This window comes from Prionailurus bengalensis, chromosome C2 (genome assembly GCF_016509475.1).
Source record: "Prionailurus bengalensis isolate Pbe53 chromosome C2, Fcat_Pben_1.1_paternal_pri, whole genome shotgun sequence".
NCBI lineage: Eukaryota > Metazoa > Chordata > Mammalia > Carnivora > Felidae > Prionailurus > Prionailurus bengalensis.
In genome coordinates this window covers 91,375,228-91,388,929 of record NC_057350.1, presented here as the reverse complement: position 1 = coordinate 91,388,929, position 13,702 = coordinate 91,375,228, and the positions used below count along the sequence as shown (strand labels likewise).

The window sequence follows — 13,702 nt, the reverse complement described above, 5'->3', positions numbered from 1 at the left end:
TCTCTAGCATTATTACAAACTCTGCTTAATCAATTCTCTAATCTTTCTCTCTATGATTAATTACTCTGGATAATTTACCAAGTACACGATTGAATAAATGCACAATTACCCTTTTAAAAATAAACAACCTCTACCTTCTTTGTGCCACATCAAAGCTATAGTGGTTTCTGCAACAACAGAGAACTTGATTTCTGTTCTGGTTGTGATATGAGGGCAGTTAGGGGGAACTATGTCTACTCAAAGATACACCTTTTCCTTTAGAAGATACTGTCATGAAACACATGTAAGATAAATAATAACACACATTTTTAACATTTTAATTTTATTGTTGTCTAAAGATGTGTAAGTCCAACTAAGCAACCTTAGGTGCACTCATGTAAAATGATGTGCTTTGTACCAAATCTGTTTCTGATTTTTTTCTTGTATGATAGACAGCCTAACACAGTGATTTCCCCACAGAAGTTTTTCCAAGGAAGCCTTTCCTAATCCTCTCAGATGCAGTAGGACTCCTTTCACATCGCATATATCCTTCACATATATCCTTTCACATCACTCTCATTTAACCATTTAATAATTATAGTCAATATCTGTTTCCTCTCATATGAGCAGCCTGGAAATTCCCAGTACCTAACACAGTCTCTGACACATAGCCAGTGCCCTCTAAATATGTATTTTATATTAGAAATTCCCTTAAGCAATATGGATATTGATGGATGGGTGATCACTGATAACCATTTGGCAAGTATTCATATTAGTTTTTAAGTATTTTCCCTGAACCTTGTTCAAAGAACTTAAACTTGGAGTAATAATAGTCTATGGCCTCCTAAGATAGATATCTATCCTAAGATAGATAAATATCAATCATTATGCAGACCAGCTGACCCTCCCACTTGATTACCTCCACTTTTCCAGGTGTATTTTAGATTTAATCAATGATGTTTATTGTAATAAAAATGATAAAAATAATTGATTTACTCGGCATTTCGGAGAATTTCTTTGCTTCATGAATCTCTACATTCATTTTTCTAGTTTCTGTATAAAAATTATAATTCCTGATAGGACCACTTGCCATCTTGATAGTAAATGTGCCTGATAGGTGTAATTAGCCCTTAATTATTCTTTAGAATCATACATGCAGATTTGGTAAATGTTGTCTCTGTGGCCATTCCTGATTTGTTAAAATTAGGAGAGGGACTGGAAAGGAAAGAAAAAGATGCAATTTAGTATAAGAGTCCAGATTCTGCAGCCAGAATGCCTGGCCTTAAGTCTCAGAATAGCATGTACTACCTAAGTGGCTCTGGGAGAGTTACTTCACTGAGCAGTACTTCTGTTTTCTCATCTGCAAAATAAAATAAGACTATTGTAAGAAGTGAATGGATTAACTCATGGGAAAAATTTAGAAAAATGCCTGGCATACGGCAAAAGCTCATAAATGTTTAGTTGCTATTGCAGTTATTATTATTGTTGACATTGGGCTGAAGTTAGTGAAATATAATAAAGATGCTTAATTTTTAATTTGTCAATGAGCATATATGTAGTTCAATGCAAATAACTAATAAACATGATAGAAAAGTTGGTATCTTAAAGTGTCTTTCTCCAATGTGCTAAGAAATACTAACTGGGTTTTTTCCTCTAACAACAATATGCTAGCAGAAGATACAACTGTAGTACAAAGTCAAAATTATGACTATATGTACTAAAAAAGAATTACCAAAGCTCCCAGCAAACAGACTTGATCATTTCCAAATTAATCTGTAAATATATTTTTACTGCTATAATTTAATAACAGATGAGTGATGACATTCACTAAAAAAGGAAAGATATTTTACCATTGGGGGGAAAAAAACTTTTATCAGATACTTCTGTGGTCTAGGCAAAGAAAGGAAGCGTTCTATTTTAGCAACACATTTCCATCTCTTCCTGAAGTTTGCCAGGGAGACCTGCCAGTGTACAAGAGTCCAGAAGAGCTAAAGATTTAATACCTCCATGAAGCAACCTTAGAAAATTCTGAGGAACCCATTTTATTCTGGCCTTCGGGTTTTCCCCAGTGGGGTTACATTCCAATCACACATGGTGACTGCTGACTTAATAAAATGCCTTCTATTGGCTGTCTTCTCTGTCTTGCCTCTCATTCTTCTACCTCATATGTCAGTGAACCACTTGTACTCAGGTTTTGTCTCACAGTCTATTTCTGAGAGAACCCCAAGTATGGCTCATGGAAAATTCTGGGTAGTGCGGTCAGAGTTTAGGTTGAGAACCTAGAGAGGAGATAAGGCTTACAGCAGGAGCAAAGGCTGGAAAGGAGGATTAGAATTAGGGAGTTTGTGGGGCACCCATGTGGCTCACTTGCTTAAGCATCTGACTTCGGCTCAGGTCATGATCCCCCAGCCTGTGGGTTTGAGCCCCACATCGGGCTCTGTGCTGATAGCTCAGAGCCTTGGAGCCTGCTTCAGATTCTGTATCTCCCTCTCTGTCTGCCCCTCCCCTGCTCACACTCTGTCTCAATCTCTCTCAAAAATAAGTAAACATTAAAAAAAATTAGAATTAGGGAGTTTGTATTCCTAGCCAATCACTTCCTTGCTAGCAGAGGTTGTCTTCCTAGTTCTTTAATGTCCTGGCATTTGCAGGTAGTTAGTGTGTGTCAAAAAAAAAAAATTGCCCATCTATTTAATAATCAAATTAAATTACTGTGGAGACATACCCTGTTTATGCCACCTTCTCTTTATGCCACAGTCCATCAATTTGCCCTCATTGTCCCCAGGGATGCAAAGAGTTTTTGCATGATCTTCAGGTGCGGACATTCTGTAGTGAAAGCACAGGCCAGCCCTCAAACTAGATGTCCCAGAATTCATGCTCAGCCCTTAGTAGTTGTAGGGGGCAAGGTGATGACTGAAATAGCAGTTTCTCAGGGTACTGGAGAGAAAAGGATTATCTCTCCTCCAGCAGTATGTATCTATGGGCATCCCACTGCATGATGCTGGGTTCCCAAGTTTTACCACTGTTTGCTTATCATAGGTCTTTAAGTTCACACATACTTTCTCTGTCCAAGGCCCATGATCCAGACAGGATCTGTCACAGGGAGTTCCTAATAATAGCCTCAAGTTTTAGGAACCAAATATACCATATATTTTCCCTGGTTAAAATCCTTCTCCTCCTTAAAATGAATTTCCCTCCCAGTAGCTTTTGGAATTCTTCAATGATTTTTGAAATCCTTTGCTACCAGGTAACTTCATTTGAGATGACCTCACTTCATCAAACTATTTTAATGTCTTTGAAATCTTAAGAAGGAAAGGGTGGAATTTTGAAACGTTTCTTTTTTGGAAGCTTAGGAATGCCACAGCAACTTTCCTATCCCTCTCTCCTACTACTGTTGAACTTCATGAGTATGTGTACAGAACAGTAAACACAGGTCTTTGGCCTGACCTCCTAAACATCCTTTAAAAAATTTTTTTGTAATGTTTATTTTTTGAGAGACAGAGAGACGCAGAGTGTGAGTGGGGGAGGGGCAAAGAGAGAGAGAGGGAGACACAGAATTCAAAGCAGGCTCCAGGCTCTGAGCTGTCAGCACAGAGCCCGATGTGGAGCTTGAACTCACCAACTGTGATCATGACGTGAGCCAGAGTCAGATGCTTAACCAACTGAGCCACCCAGGGGTCCCCAGACCTCCTAAATATCTTATCAAAACCTCTCCACAGAAAGAAGCCCTAAAACCAACCTTCAAAAACTGGAGCTCCCTTCAAAGGTGACTGAGTGTGGACTATCACATGTCAACTCTTAACACGACTGTCTCTGTTAGCACCAAGGGAACAGTTGTGGCATGGAAGTTTTGTGCACTGGTTTCTGTGTTGTGAGTTTGGTCTGAAGTGGTATACTTTGATAGTTGTGGGCAATATATAGAAGTCCTTGATTTTCTAAGACAGTTTTATTTTCAAGTAATTGTTTTCTATAAATAGACTTGGCAGATCATAGGTTTTTGAGTAGAGGGTTGCATACCATCAACTTTCCTAGCTAAGGAAAACAGCAGGTCTGTTTGGGGGTGCATAAGAATATATTTTGAATAAAGAGATGCATAGCTCTCTCTATAATGGGGAGACTTGGGTTAGAGGCAGACATTTAGATAAATTAGGGAGTTTGTGGAGTATTTCAGATGACAGGTAATAAAAATCTTGAAACTGAAATTTAGCATGTTAGGGGTATCCATAGATTGTGCCAATATCATGTAGCACCATTTAATTTCTCCTTTTGCTGGCAAAATTGTCTGGGTATGTCAGGAGTACATCCTTGCTTTCTTTCTTCTGCTGACATCAGTTTTGGGAAGTAATCCTGAGGACTGAAAGGCTGTTTCTTGCTCTGCTCACCTCCAGGGAGATTTTTGAATCTCCTTGTCCATAGCTGGCTGTCCGAGGTTTGTTATTCACAAAGTGTCTGTTGCTAAGTTGGGGGTTTTCTACTATAAAGTGGCATAAATCAGAGTCAGGTCACTTCAGGATGAACATAATAGCACCATACACCACAAAATCATGTTATGACGACTTTCACCGGACCATAATTTATTAGACAATGCTTCTGGTTTGAGCATTAAGGGAATGGAGAAGGACTCCCTACAGATCACTGAATCATGGCCATATACCTTAGTTGAGTTTTAGGGTTTTCTGACTCCTTGCCCTATACCCCGCATGCAAACTTACTTCCACTAACCAAGAACTCTACTGCAGTTATACTGGTCTCTTCAAGTTTTTCTAAAAATCTGTGTTTCTTTCTGTCTCAAGGTTTTTGCTCATTTTATTACCTTCTTCTGGAATATCTAGCCCCTTTTACACTCGAGTATCTTGAGCCCAAAATATGTACATGTGGCAGAATCCCATGGTATGGTTTAAAGTGGAATAGAAAATGGTGCTTTCGGGGCGCCTGGGTGGCACAGTCAGTTAAGCGTCCGACTTCAGCCAGGTCACGATCTCGCGGTCTGTGAGTTCGAGCCCCGCGTCGGGCTCTGGGCTGATGGCTCAGAGCCTGGAGCCTGTTTCCGATTCTGTGTCTCCCTCTCTCTCTGCCCCTTCCCCGTTCATGCTCTGCCTCTCTCTGTCCCCAAAATAAATAAACGTTGAAAAAAAAATTTAAAAAAAAAAAAAAAGAAAATGGTGCTTTCTAGGAAACAAAAGATTCATGTTTACTAAATTTTCAACTGTTAACTTCTTTTCCAATTTTGTGAAAGTGAAATAACTTGTCTCTATCAGGAAAGTAAGTCTTATATTTCTCTTTTCTCCCAGTAGTACAGCGATGATCACGCAATAAAAAACTCAATATATACTAGTGAGATGGTTCATGATTCATCTACTATTTGTCATATGTCACACCATGCCATAGCAACTCAGTCTCTCAATTTCTTTCTCACACTAACCTATAAAATAGGTGTTATAATTATCTCACAGCACTACCTTCTAGAGTGGGTCTATATTGCACCCTAAGCCTGACCAAGGACATAAAAACAATCCCACAATGATAGTTGAACTTACAGCTTAAGTATAAGGCATAAACCATGGTTGTTGTAATTTGGAATTATAAACATAGAACAAATAACATATTTACTGAACATCTCTACCTGTAACTAAAAAAAAATACATTATAGAACTATGGTATTGGTATTGCTTTAATAAATCTATTTTTTCCAATGTTAATAAATTAAATAAATTCATTCAAAGCAATCATTACAAATACAGTCATCATCTTTGTCAATGAAATAAAATAATTGAGGGGGGGAATATTCCTACCATAGATAGGAATATTTTCAGTTTTGTAAATAAAATATTTTCAGTTTTATAAATAAATATCTTTTTTTTCCCTTTAGACAGGTGAATAAGGGAAAAATTTTTGCTAAAATCAGAGAGTATCAAAATACCTCTCTGCAAGGCAATAAAGCAACATATTATTACAAAGTTTAACCCAAAATTACATGTGTGTGTGTTTATATGTTTATTTTCCTGTAAAATTTCTAAAAGCAGTCTTCTAAACCTTTAAATACCTAAAATTATTTTAGGTTGAAGAGAGAAACTTTTATATGTCAAAATATGATTTGCCTTTATTACCCTTAAAATCTAGAAGAAGGCTGGATTAGTAATTATTATCTTTCAACAATTTAATTTTGCCTGATACCAATGAAACCAATAACTCTAGAAATAGCAATATTACCTACTGAGAGAAGAAGGTCTTTGCAGTGTGGGTTCATTAATTAATCTTTCTATATAATAATCCTTTATTTTTTTTAAAGACTTTTACTACTATAAAACAACTTTGTTGTTGTTCCAATGCATTCTTTCTTTATCCTTTGCTCAGGGGTAGAGTGGTCTGGGAAGAGTTGAGAAAGAAGGACATAAGGGTCTTAATAAGATTGTGTGATTGTAAAGTTATTAAATAGCATTTCAGATAGCTCAGGGGTGTGTTGTCACCAAGATGACAGACCAGGAGATCCAGGCACCCATCTTCCCACAAAGAAAAATTACACAGCTGTCCAAGAATGAAAATAGCTCTGGGAGATCTCAGGAGCCCACCTAAGGAGTTTCAACAAAATAGCAGAGCAAAATAACCTGTGAATAACCACACAAAAAGAGTAGGAAGAACGACTTCATTTTGCCTGCAACATCCTGTCACCTAGGCCAGCACTGCTCAGTGCCAAGAGAGAACTGCCTAGCCAGAAAGAGTTCTCACTGCAAGCAAAATAGAGCAGAATGAATGACCAGATGCCCTAACCTTTTATAGCTACACAAAGGACCTGACCCTACTCCTATCCCTGGCCTGCACCTCTGTGTACCAGCAACTAGTCCCTCTGTAGTTATGCATGTGCACACAGCTGGTTCCAATTTGTATGACCAGCCGTTAGTGTGTGTGCACCTATGGCTAGCCTCTGCAGCCACATGAGTACACACTGACAGCCAAACCCTCCATAGTTGCTTCTGTATCTGAAGCCAGTCCTGACCCCTGTCACAGTCCTCTACTGCTGCAGGCACTTGCAAATAGCCCTTGTAGTACACCTGAGTGCTGCTGACACTGACTCCTGTTACCAGAGCCTCCAAAGTGCATTGGCCTGCAACTAGCCCCTGCAGCCACCTGGGTACGCACTGATTGCCCAGGTCCTGCAGCTGCTCATGTACCCAAAGTTGGCCCCAGGCCCTGCTGCTGGCCAGCACCCTTGCCAATGTGTGTGTGTGCCTGCAGCTGGCCCCTGCCACTATGCAGGCACCTGCAGCCAGCTCCATAGCCACAAATGTGCACACCACCGGCTCTGGCTACCACCACCATATGCCCTATTCCCTTGCCTTTGAAAAGCCCAATAGCCCTTGCAGCCATTCAGGGCCCCATACAGCTCTTGCTGTCAAGGATCATGCAATTGTCAATGTCATGCACTTCAGCCACCTGAGCCAATGAGATAATTTGCCACCCCAAATCTCAACATATTTATGAATTTTAGTTTTCATCTTGACATTGATTTCTAGTTTCATACAATTGTGATCAGAAAAGATGCTGGATATGACTTTGATCTTCTTGAATTAAGACATTTTTGGTGGCTAATGTTTCATATGCACTTGAGAAGAATATATATTCTGCTACTATTGGATGGAATGTTCTGTAAATATCTGTGAGGTCCATCTGGTCTAATGTCTAGTTTAAGTCCAATGTTTCATTAGGGATTTTATGTCTGGGTGAGCTATCCATTGTTGAAAGGGATATTAAAACCCCCTACTGTTACTGTATTGCTGCTATCTATTTTCTCTCTTCAGGTCTGTTAACATTTGCTTTTTTATTTTATTTTATTTTATTTTATTTTATTTTATTTTATTTTGTTATTTGAGAGAGAGAGAAAGCATGTAAGCAGGGGAGAGGGGGAGAGAGAGAGAGAGAGAGACAGAGAAAGAGAAAGAGAAAGAGAAGAGAGAGAAAGAGAAAGAGAAAGAGAAAGAGAAAGAGAAAGAGAAAGAGAAAGAGAATAAGAGAGAGAATCCCAAGCAGGTTCCATGCTCAGTGCAGAGCCCAATGTAGGACTCAATCCCATGACTCTGGGATCATGATCTGAGCCAAAATCAAGAGTGAGATGATTAACCAAGTGAGCCACCCAGGTGTCCCTGCTTTATATATTTAGATGCTCCAGTGTTGAATGCATAAATATTTACAAATTTTATATCCTCTTGTTGGATTGACTCCTTTATCATTATATAATGACTTTCTTTGTCTCCTGTTACCATCTCTATTTTTATATAAGTTAAGCTGCCTCTGCTGTCTTTGGGTTTCCATTTACATGAAACTTATTATTTTCTCTTCATTAATTTACAGGCTGGGTGTGTTTCTAAAGCTGAAGTGAATGTATTGTGAGCAACAGAGAGCTGGGTCTTGTGTTTTTATCCATTAACCCACTCTATGTCTTTTCATTGGAGAATTTAGCCCATTTACATTTATGTTTTTAAATGTTTACTTATTTATCTTGAGAGAGAGAGAGAGAGAGAGAGAGAGAGGAAGGGGTAAAGAGAAAGGAGAGAAAGAAGAATAAGCAAGCTCTACACTGTCAGGGAAGAGCCAGTTTCAGGAACCAGGAGACCATGACATGAGCTGAAACCAAGAGTCAGACACTTAAATGACTGAGCCACCCAGGTGTCCCTAGTCAATTTACATTTAAAGTACTTATTGATAGGCATAGACTTATTATTGCCATTTTGTTAATTATTTTCTGGTTGTTTTATAGTTCTTTTGTTTCTTTTTCTTTTGCTTTCTTCCTTTATGATTTAATGATTTTCTCTAGTGGTATGCTTCAGTTGCTATCTTTAATTTTGTGTATCTCTTATAGGTTTTTCCTTTGTTGTTACCATGAAATGTATATAAAGCATCTTATATTTATAGTAATCTATTTTAACCTGAATACAACTTAAATTCAAATGCATACTAAAGCTTGATACTTTTAACTTCCACACCCCTTACATATTATGTTTTTGATGCCCAATTTCATCTTTACCTTGTATATACATTAAAAACTTAACGTAGTTATTTTTAATATTTTTGTCTTTTGGTTCATACTTGATTTATGTGATTTACCCACCACCATTAAAAATTAGAGTATTCTGGATTTAACTACATATTTATCTTTATTGGTGAAATGTAGCCTTTCATGTTTTACTATTACTAATTATCATCCTTTTGTTTCAGATTAAAGAGTTCCTTTCAACATTTCTTGTAAAACCGGTCTAGTGGGGGTGAACTTCTTCAGCTTTTGCTTGTGTGAAAAACTCTTTATCTCTCCAATTCTGAAGTACTAATTTGCTGGGCAGAGTATTCTCGGTTGGCTTTTTTGTTTTTGTTGTTTTGTTTTGTTTTGTTTTGTTTTTAGCACTTTGAATATATTATCCCAGTCTTTCAGGGCCTGCCAAGTTTCTACAGAAAAATGTACTGATGGTCTTATGGAGGTTCTCTTATATGGAACAAGTTGTTTTTCATTTGTTTCTTTTAAGATTCTCTTCTTGTTTGTAACTTTTGAAAATTTAATTATAATGTGTTTTGGTGTGGTTCTCTTTGGATTTGTCTTATTTGGATCTTATAGGCTAGGGAAGTTTTCAGCCATTTTTTCTTTAAATAAGCTTTCTACTACTTATGATTTCACTCATATCTGGAATCTAAAAAAATAAAACAAATGAATAAACAAACAAAAGCAGAATCATACCTATAAATACAGAGAACAAACTGGTTACCAGAGAGAAGGGAATTGGGATAATGGACAAAATGGGTGAAGGGGAGTGGGAGATACAGGATTCTAGTTACAGAATTAATAAGTCACAGTAATAAAAGGCACAGTGTAGGGAATATAGTCAGTGATGTTGCAATAGTGTTGTATGGTGAGAGATGGTAGCTACACTTGTGAGCATAGGGTAAGGTTATAGAGTTGTTGAATCACTATGCTGTACACCTAAAACTAATGTAGCATTGTGTGTCAACTATACTCAAATTAAAAAATATATATATAAAACTTTCTGCCCCCTTTCTCTTTCTTTTCTCCTCCTGGGACCTCTATAATGTGAGTATTGACCTGTTTGATGATATCTCTTAAGCTTCCTACACTCTTTTTTATTCTTTTTTTTTCTATTTATACTCCTGATGGTAGGAATTTGCATCTTTGAGTTTGCTAATCCTTTTTTCTGGTTATTCTAGTCTGCTGTTGAACCCCTCTATTGAATTTTTCAGGTCAGTTATTGTATTCTTCAATTCTATGATTTTTGTTCTATACTTTTTCAATATTTCATTTATTTTTATTGAAATTCTCACTTTTTGTGCATTGTTCTCCTTATCTTGGTGAGCAAATTTATGACCATTATTTTGAGCTTTTTATCAGGTAGATCACATATCTCCGTTTCATTAAAGTCTATTCCTGGAGTTTTATCTTTTCTTTTATTTGGAGAATATTTCCCTGTTTCTTCACTTTTCTTCACTCCCTGTGTTTCTTCCTGTGCACTAGATAAAACAACTGCCATTCTCATTTTTGATGGAATGGTCTCACATAGGAGGCAAACTGTATTGTTCAGCCTGGCCTTAGCTCTTGCTTGTTGCTTAAACCTTTGTGATTTGGCTTACAGCAGTTGAGTGAGCATGTGCCAAGACCTGTGAGTGTCCCAAAAGGGAGAATCTCAGTCAGCAACTAGATGCAGGCTAATTGGAAGCAAGACCATCAGGCAGCAACTTTTTAAAGTATGCAAATAAACCTCTTTCAAGGAAAGACTAGAAGACAGGCATTTCCATAGTCTTCCTAGTGTTGAACCCTAAAGGGATAGCCAGTTAAGAAGTCCTTCTTTGTTGGCTACAGTCCTGTGAAACTTGTGAATGCAAGCTCCACTTGCCTCCATAGCCAGGCCATCAAGGAGTATTTCCCCTGGGTGGCAGCTGCAAAAGCTGGGGTGCCATATATGTATATAAACTCCTTCCAGGAGGATATTGCTGTTGTCAGGCTACAGGAAGAATGCTCAGATCAAGTCTATTGGCTTCCCTGTTCTTTGGGGAAGATCTGTCTGTCCCTAGATGCATGTTGTATTAGAGGCCTACCCCTCAGGCAGCAGTTTTAAAGTATGCAGATAGTCCTCTTTCAAGGAAAGACTGGGAGATTGGCATTTCTCTCTGCACTTTTTTGCACTGAGCCCTAAGGAGATAGCTGATTAAGAAGTGTTGCTTTGTTTGCTACAGTCCTATGGGAATTCAAACTTGAAAAGTCAAGCCCCACTGGCCATCAGAGCCAGGCAATCAAGGGTGCCTCTTCTGGGAGGCAGCCACAAAAACTGGGCACCAGACATGTGCTCAAGCTCCTTTCAGGGAGACACTGGTGACCTGGAGCAGGGCAGAGAGAGAATGCAAAAATGGCACCTGCCAGCCTCCTCAATCTCCAGAGAATTGCAGTTGGCCCTTAGATGTGTGTTAAATTAGAAGCCTGACTCTTGGGCTGTTGCTTTTAAGATAAGTTAATAGACCTCTTTCAGTGGATGACTGGGATATAGGCATTTTGGGCTTGCTACCTCTTCAGTGAGCCCTGGGGACTCACAAGTCCTCTCAAGCACCTTAAAAGCTGTTTCTTTGTTTGCTATAGGTTTGTAGGTTTTGTGGACCCTAGTCTCATTGGCTTTTAGGGCTAGGTGTTTTGGGTGCCTGTGCTTCAGGTGGAGGTCTTAAAAGTTAGAGCACTTCATGTTGGATCCAAACCCTTTTCTCCTCAGGGAGAAATTGGGAGTTATGAGGTTTTTCCCAATTGTATGTTAGTGTGATGTGGTAGTGTTTATGGTCAGAGTGTGTCTCAGCCTTTCTTATACATTTCAAAGTGGTTTTTTTTTCTCATTCACCTGATATGTAGGAATCACTCAATTAGATGTTTTTGTTTTTGTTTTTGTTTCAAGAGGGAATTGTTTTAGCATGTAGCTATAGATTCAGTGTCCATGGGAGGAGGTAAATTCAGGATCCTCCTATATCACCATCATGGACTAGAACACAGTAAGGCTTATATACACTTACCTTTTTAACAAAAGGTTAATTTACCCACTACTTGCCTCTAGGTTTGTCAAGATAATCGAATGAGATATTTAGGTGTAAAGCACTTTGGAAAGAATGGGGCCTTATATAAATATAAGGGAATGTTGCCTTGGCTTGCTTGAAAAAGAGTGGATGAGAAGAGTGTGAGTCTGACTTATCTCTTCTTCATGGCAAGACCTACGCAAATCTCCCTCTTGCTTATGAAGCTGCAAATAAACCCAACTTAGTCCAAACATTCTATCATGAACCAGGTGCCTTAGAAAGTCCCAGTATTTGTTGTCAGGTTCTTTTTGAGACAAATAGCAAAGTGGCTGGCTTATATTCCAGTGGTTTGAGTTGCCAAATGACTCTTAAAATAGAACAAAACAACTTTCTCCAGCAGCAAAAAGTGAAGTTGCCTTTCTCCTCCCTCCACCTTCTTTCATTTTAATCTTTTATGATGTGTGGTTTCCAGATTCCAAAACTGTAAACAAAACATGTCTGTTCTGTAGTTTCTATTATCCAGTGCAAATTGAAAAAAGGAACTATAATGCTTCTTAATCTTTTTTAAAAATTCCTTTTTACAAATAATTTATTTCCAAATATCAGCATTTCTTACATGATTTGGATGTAGTGAGGCGGAATGGAGACAGAAGTCATATCCACCTACTGCAGATAAAGCTTTTCCCCTGAAAAACAGCGTAATCAGAGTAGGCAGTTTCCCAGGATTTTCGTGATCACCATGCTGGGGATAAAACTCTGCAAATAAACCTTAGGCATTGGGAATAAGTGGTGGCTACATTTGGGAGAAAAATATCTCAAAGAAATAAGAGGACATCAAAAGTGTTTCTTCTCCCTCTTTATTTCTAAGAGATGTATTTCTCCAAGTATTTAGGAGAAGATAAAATTGAATTGTATTTTTATCATGATATGAATTGTACAAACAACTGGGAATTATAACTTTAAAATATTAAATGGAATTTGACCCTTGTTGGATATGTAGATTTGAATATCTAACATCATATCTTTCTTGTAAGTTGTCTCTTTTACGTGTTCTATAATGTCTCAAGTTAGTGTGCTATTTTCCCCCGTGTAATTTCACAAGACAATATTTTCATTTACTAACAACATTTCATAGTACGTTAATAACATCAACACAGCCACATTTCCCTGTGTGAAAGATTCAGGGTTATTAGAGATGTAGGGACATTTGTTAAGCCTAGGTAAATATTCAATATCAGTTTAGAGAGAGGGAGAGTAACAATGGCATTTGCAGCCAGCCCTAAGTTCCTTTGAGATGTATATGAATGCATTTGACTTGTTCAGTCTATGAAGCAGATGCTAGTTCAGCTGTAGTACATGTGTTGGTGTCCAAACATAGTTTTGGAATATGATGCGGGTGCAGGGAGAAGGGCGATGTGCATGTATGAAAATTCCAGGTATGAGTTTTGGGGACGCCATTACAATTATTTTAACTCAACTTAAACATTGACCTCAGAGATATATACATGATACTGGTTTTGATACATTTTGGGAAAGTAATTAGAAATCAAATAAAGCATTAAGGAAAACAATAATTAAGATTTCAATGGAATTTTTTAGACTAAATTATGTATTTTTCTAGTTCCAAATGAAAACAGCACTGCATTTTATTCTTTTCTTAGTTTGTATTTAAATTTCAGTT

At 37.9% G+C, this 13,702-nt stretch overlaps 1 protein-coding gene and 1 pseudogene across 3 annotated transcripts in view; one reads left to right on the top strand and one right to left on the bottom strand.

Moving 5' to 3' along the window:
• The window catches only part of LOC122492224, a 92,698-nt pseudogene extending 85,448 nt beyond the window's left edge, over window positions 1–7,250 (bottom strand).
• Window positions 1–13,702, top strand: part of NAALADL2 (N-acetylated alpha-linked acidic dipeptidase like 2) — a 1,353,396-nt gene that overhangs the window by 1,272,807 nt on the left and 66,887 nt on the right. The gene's annotated exons all lie outside the window — the stretch shown is intronic.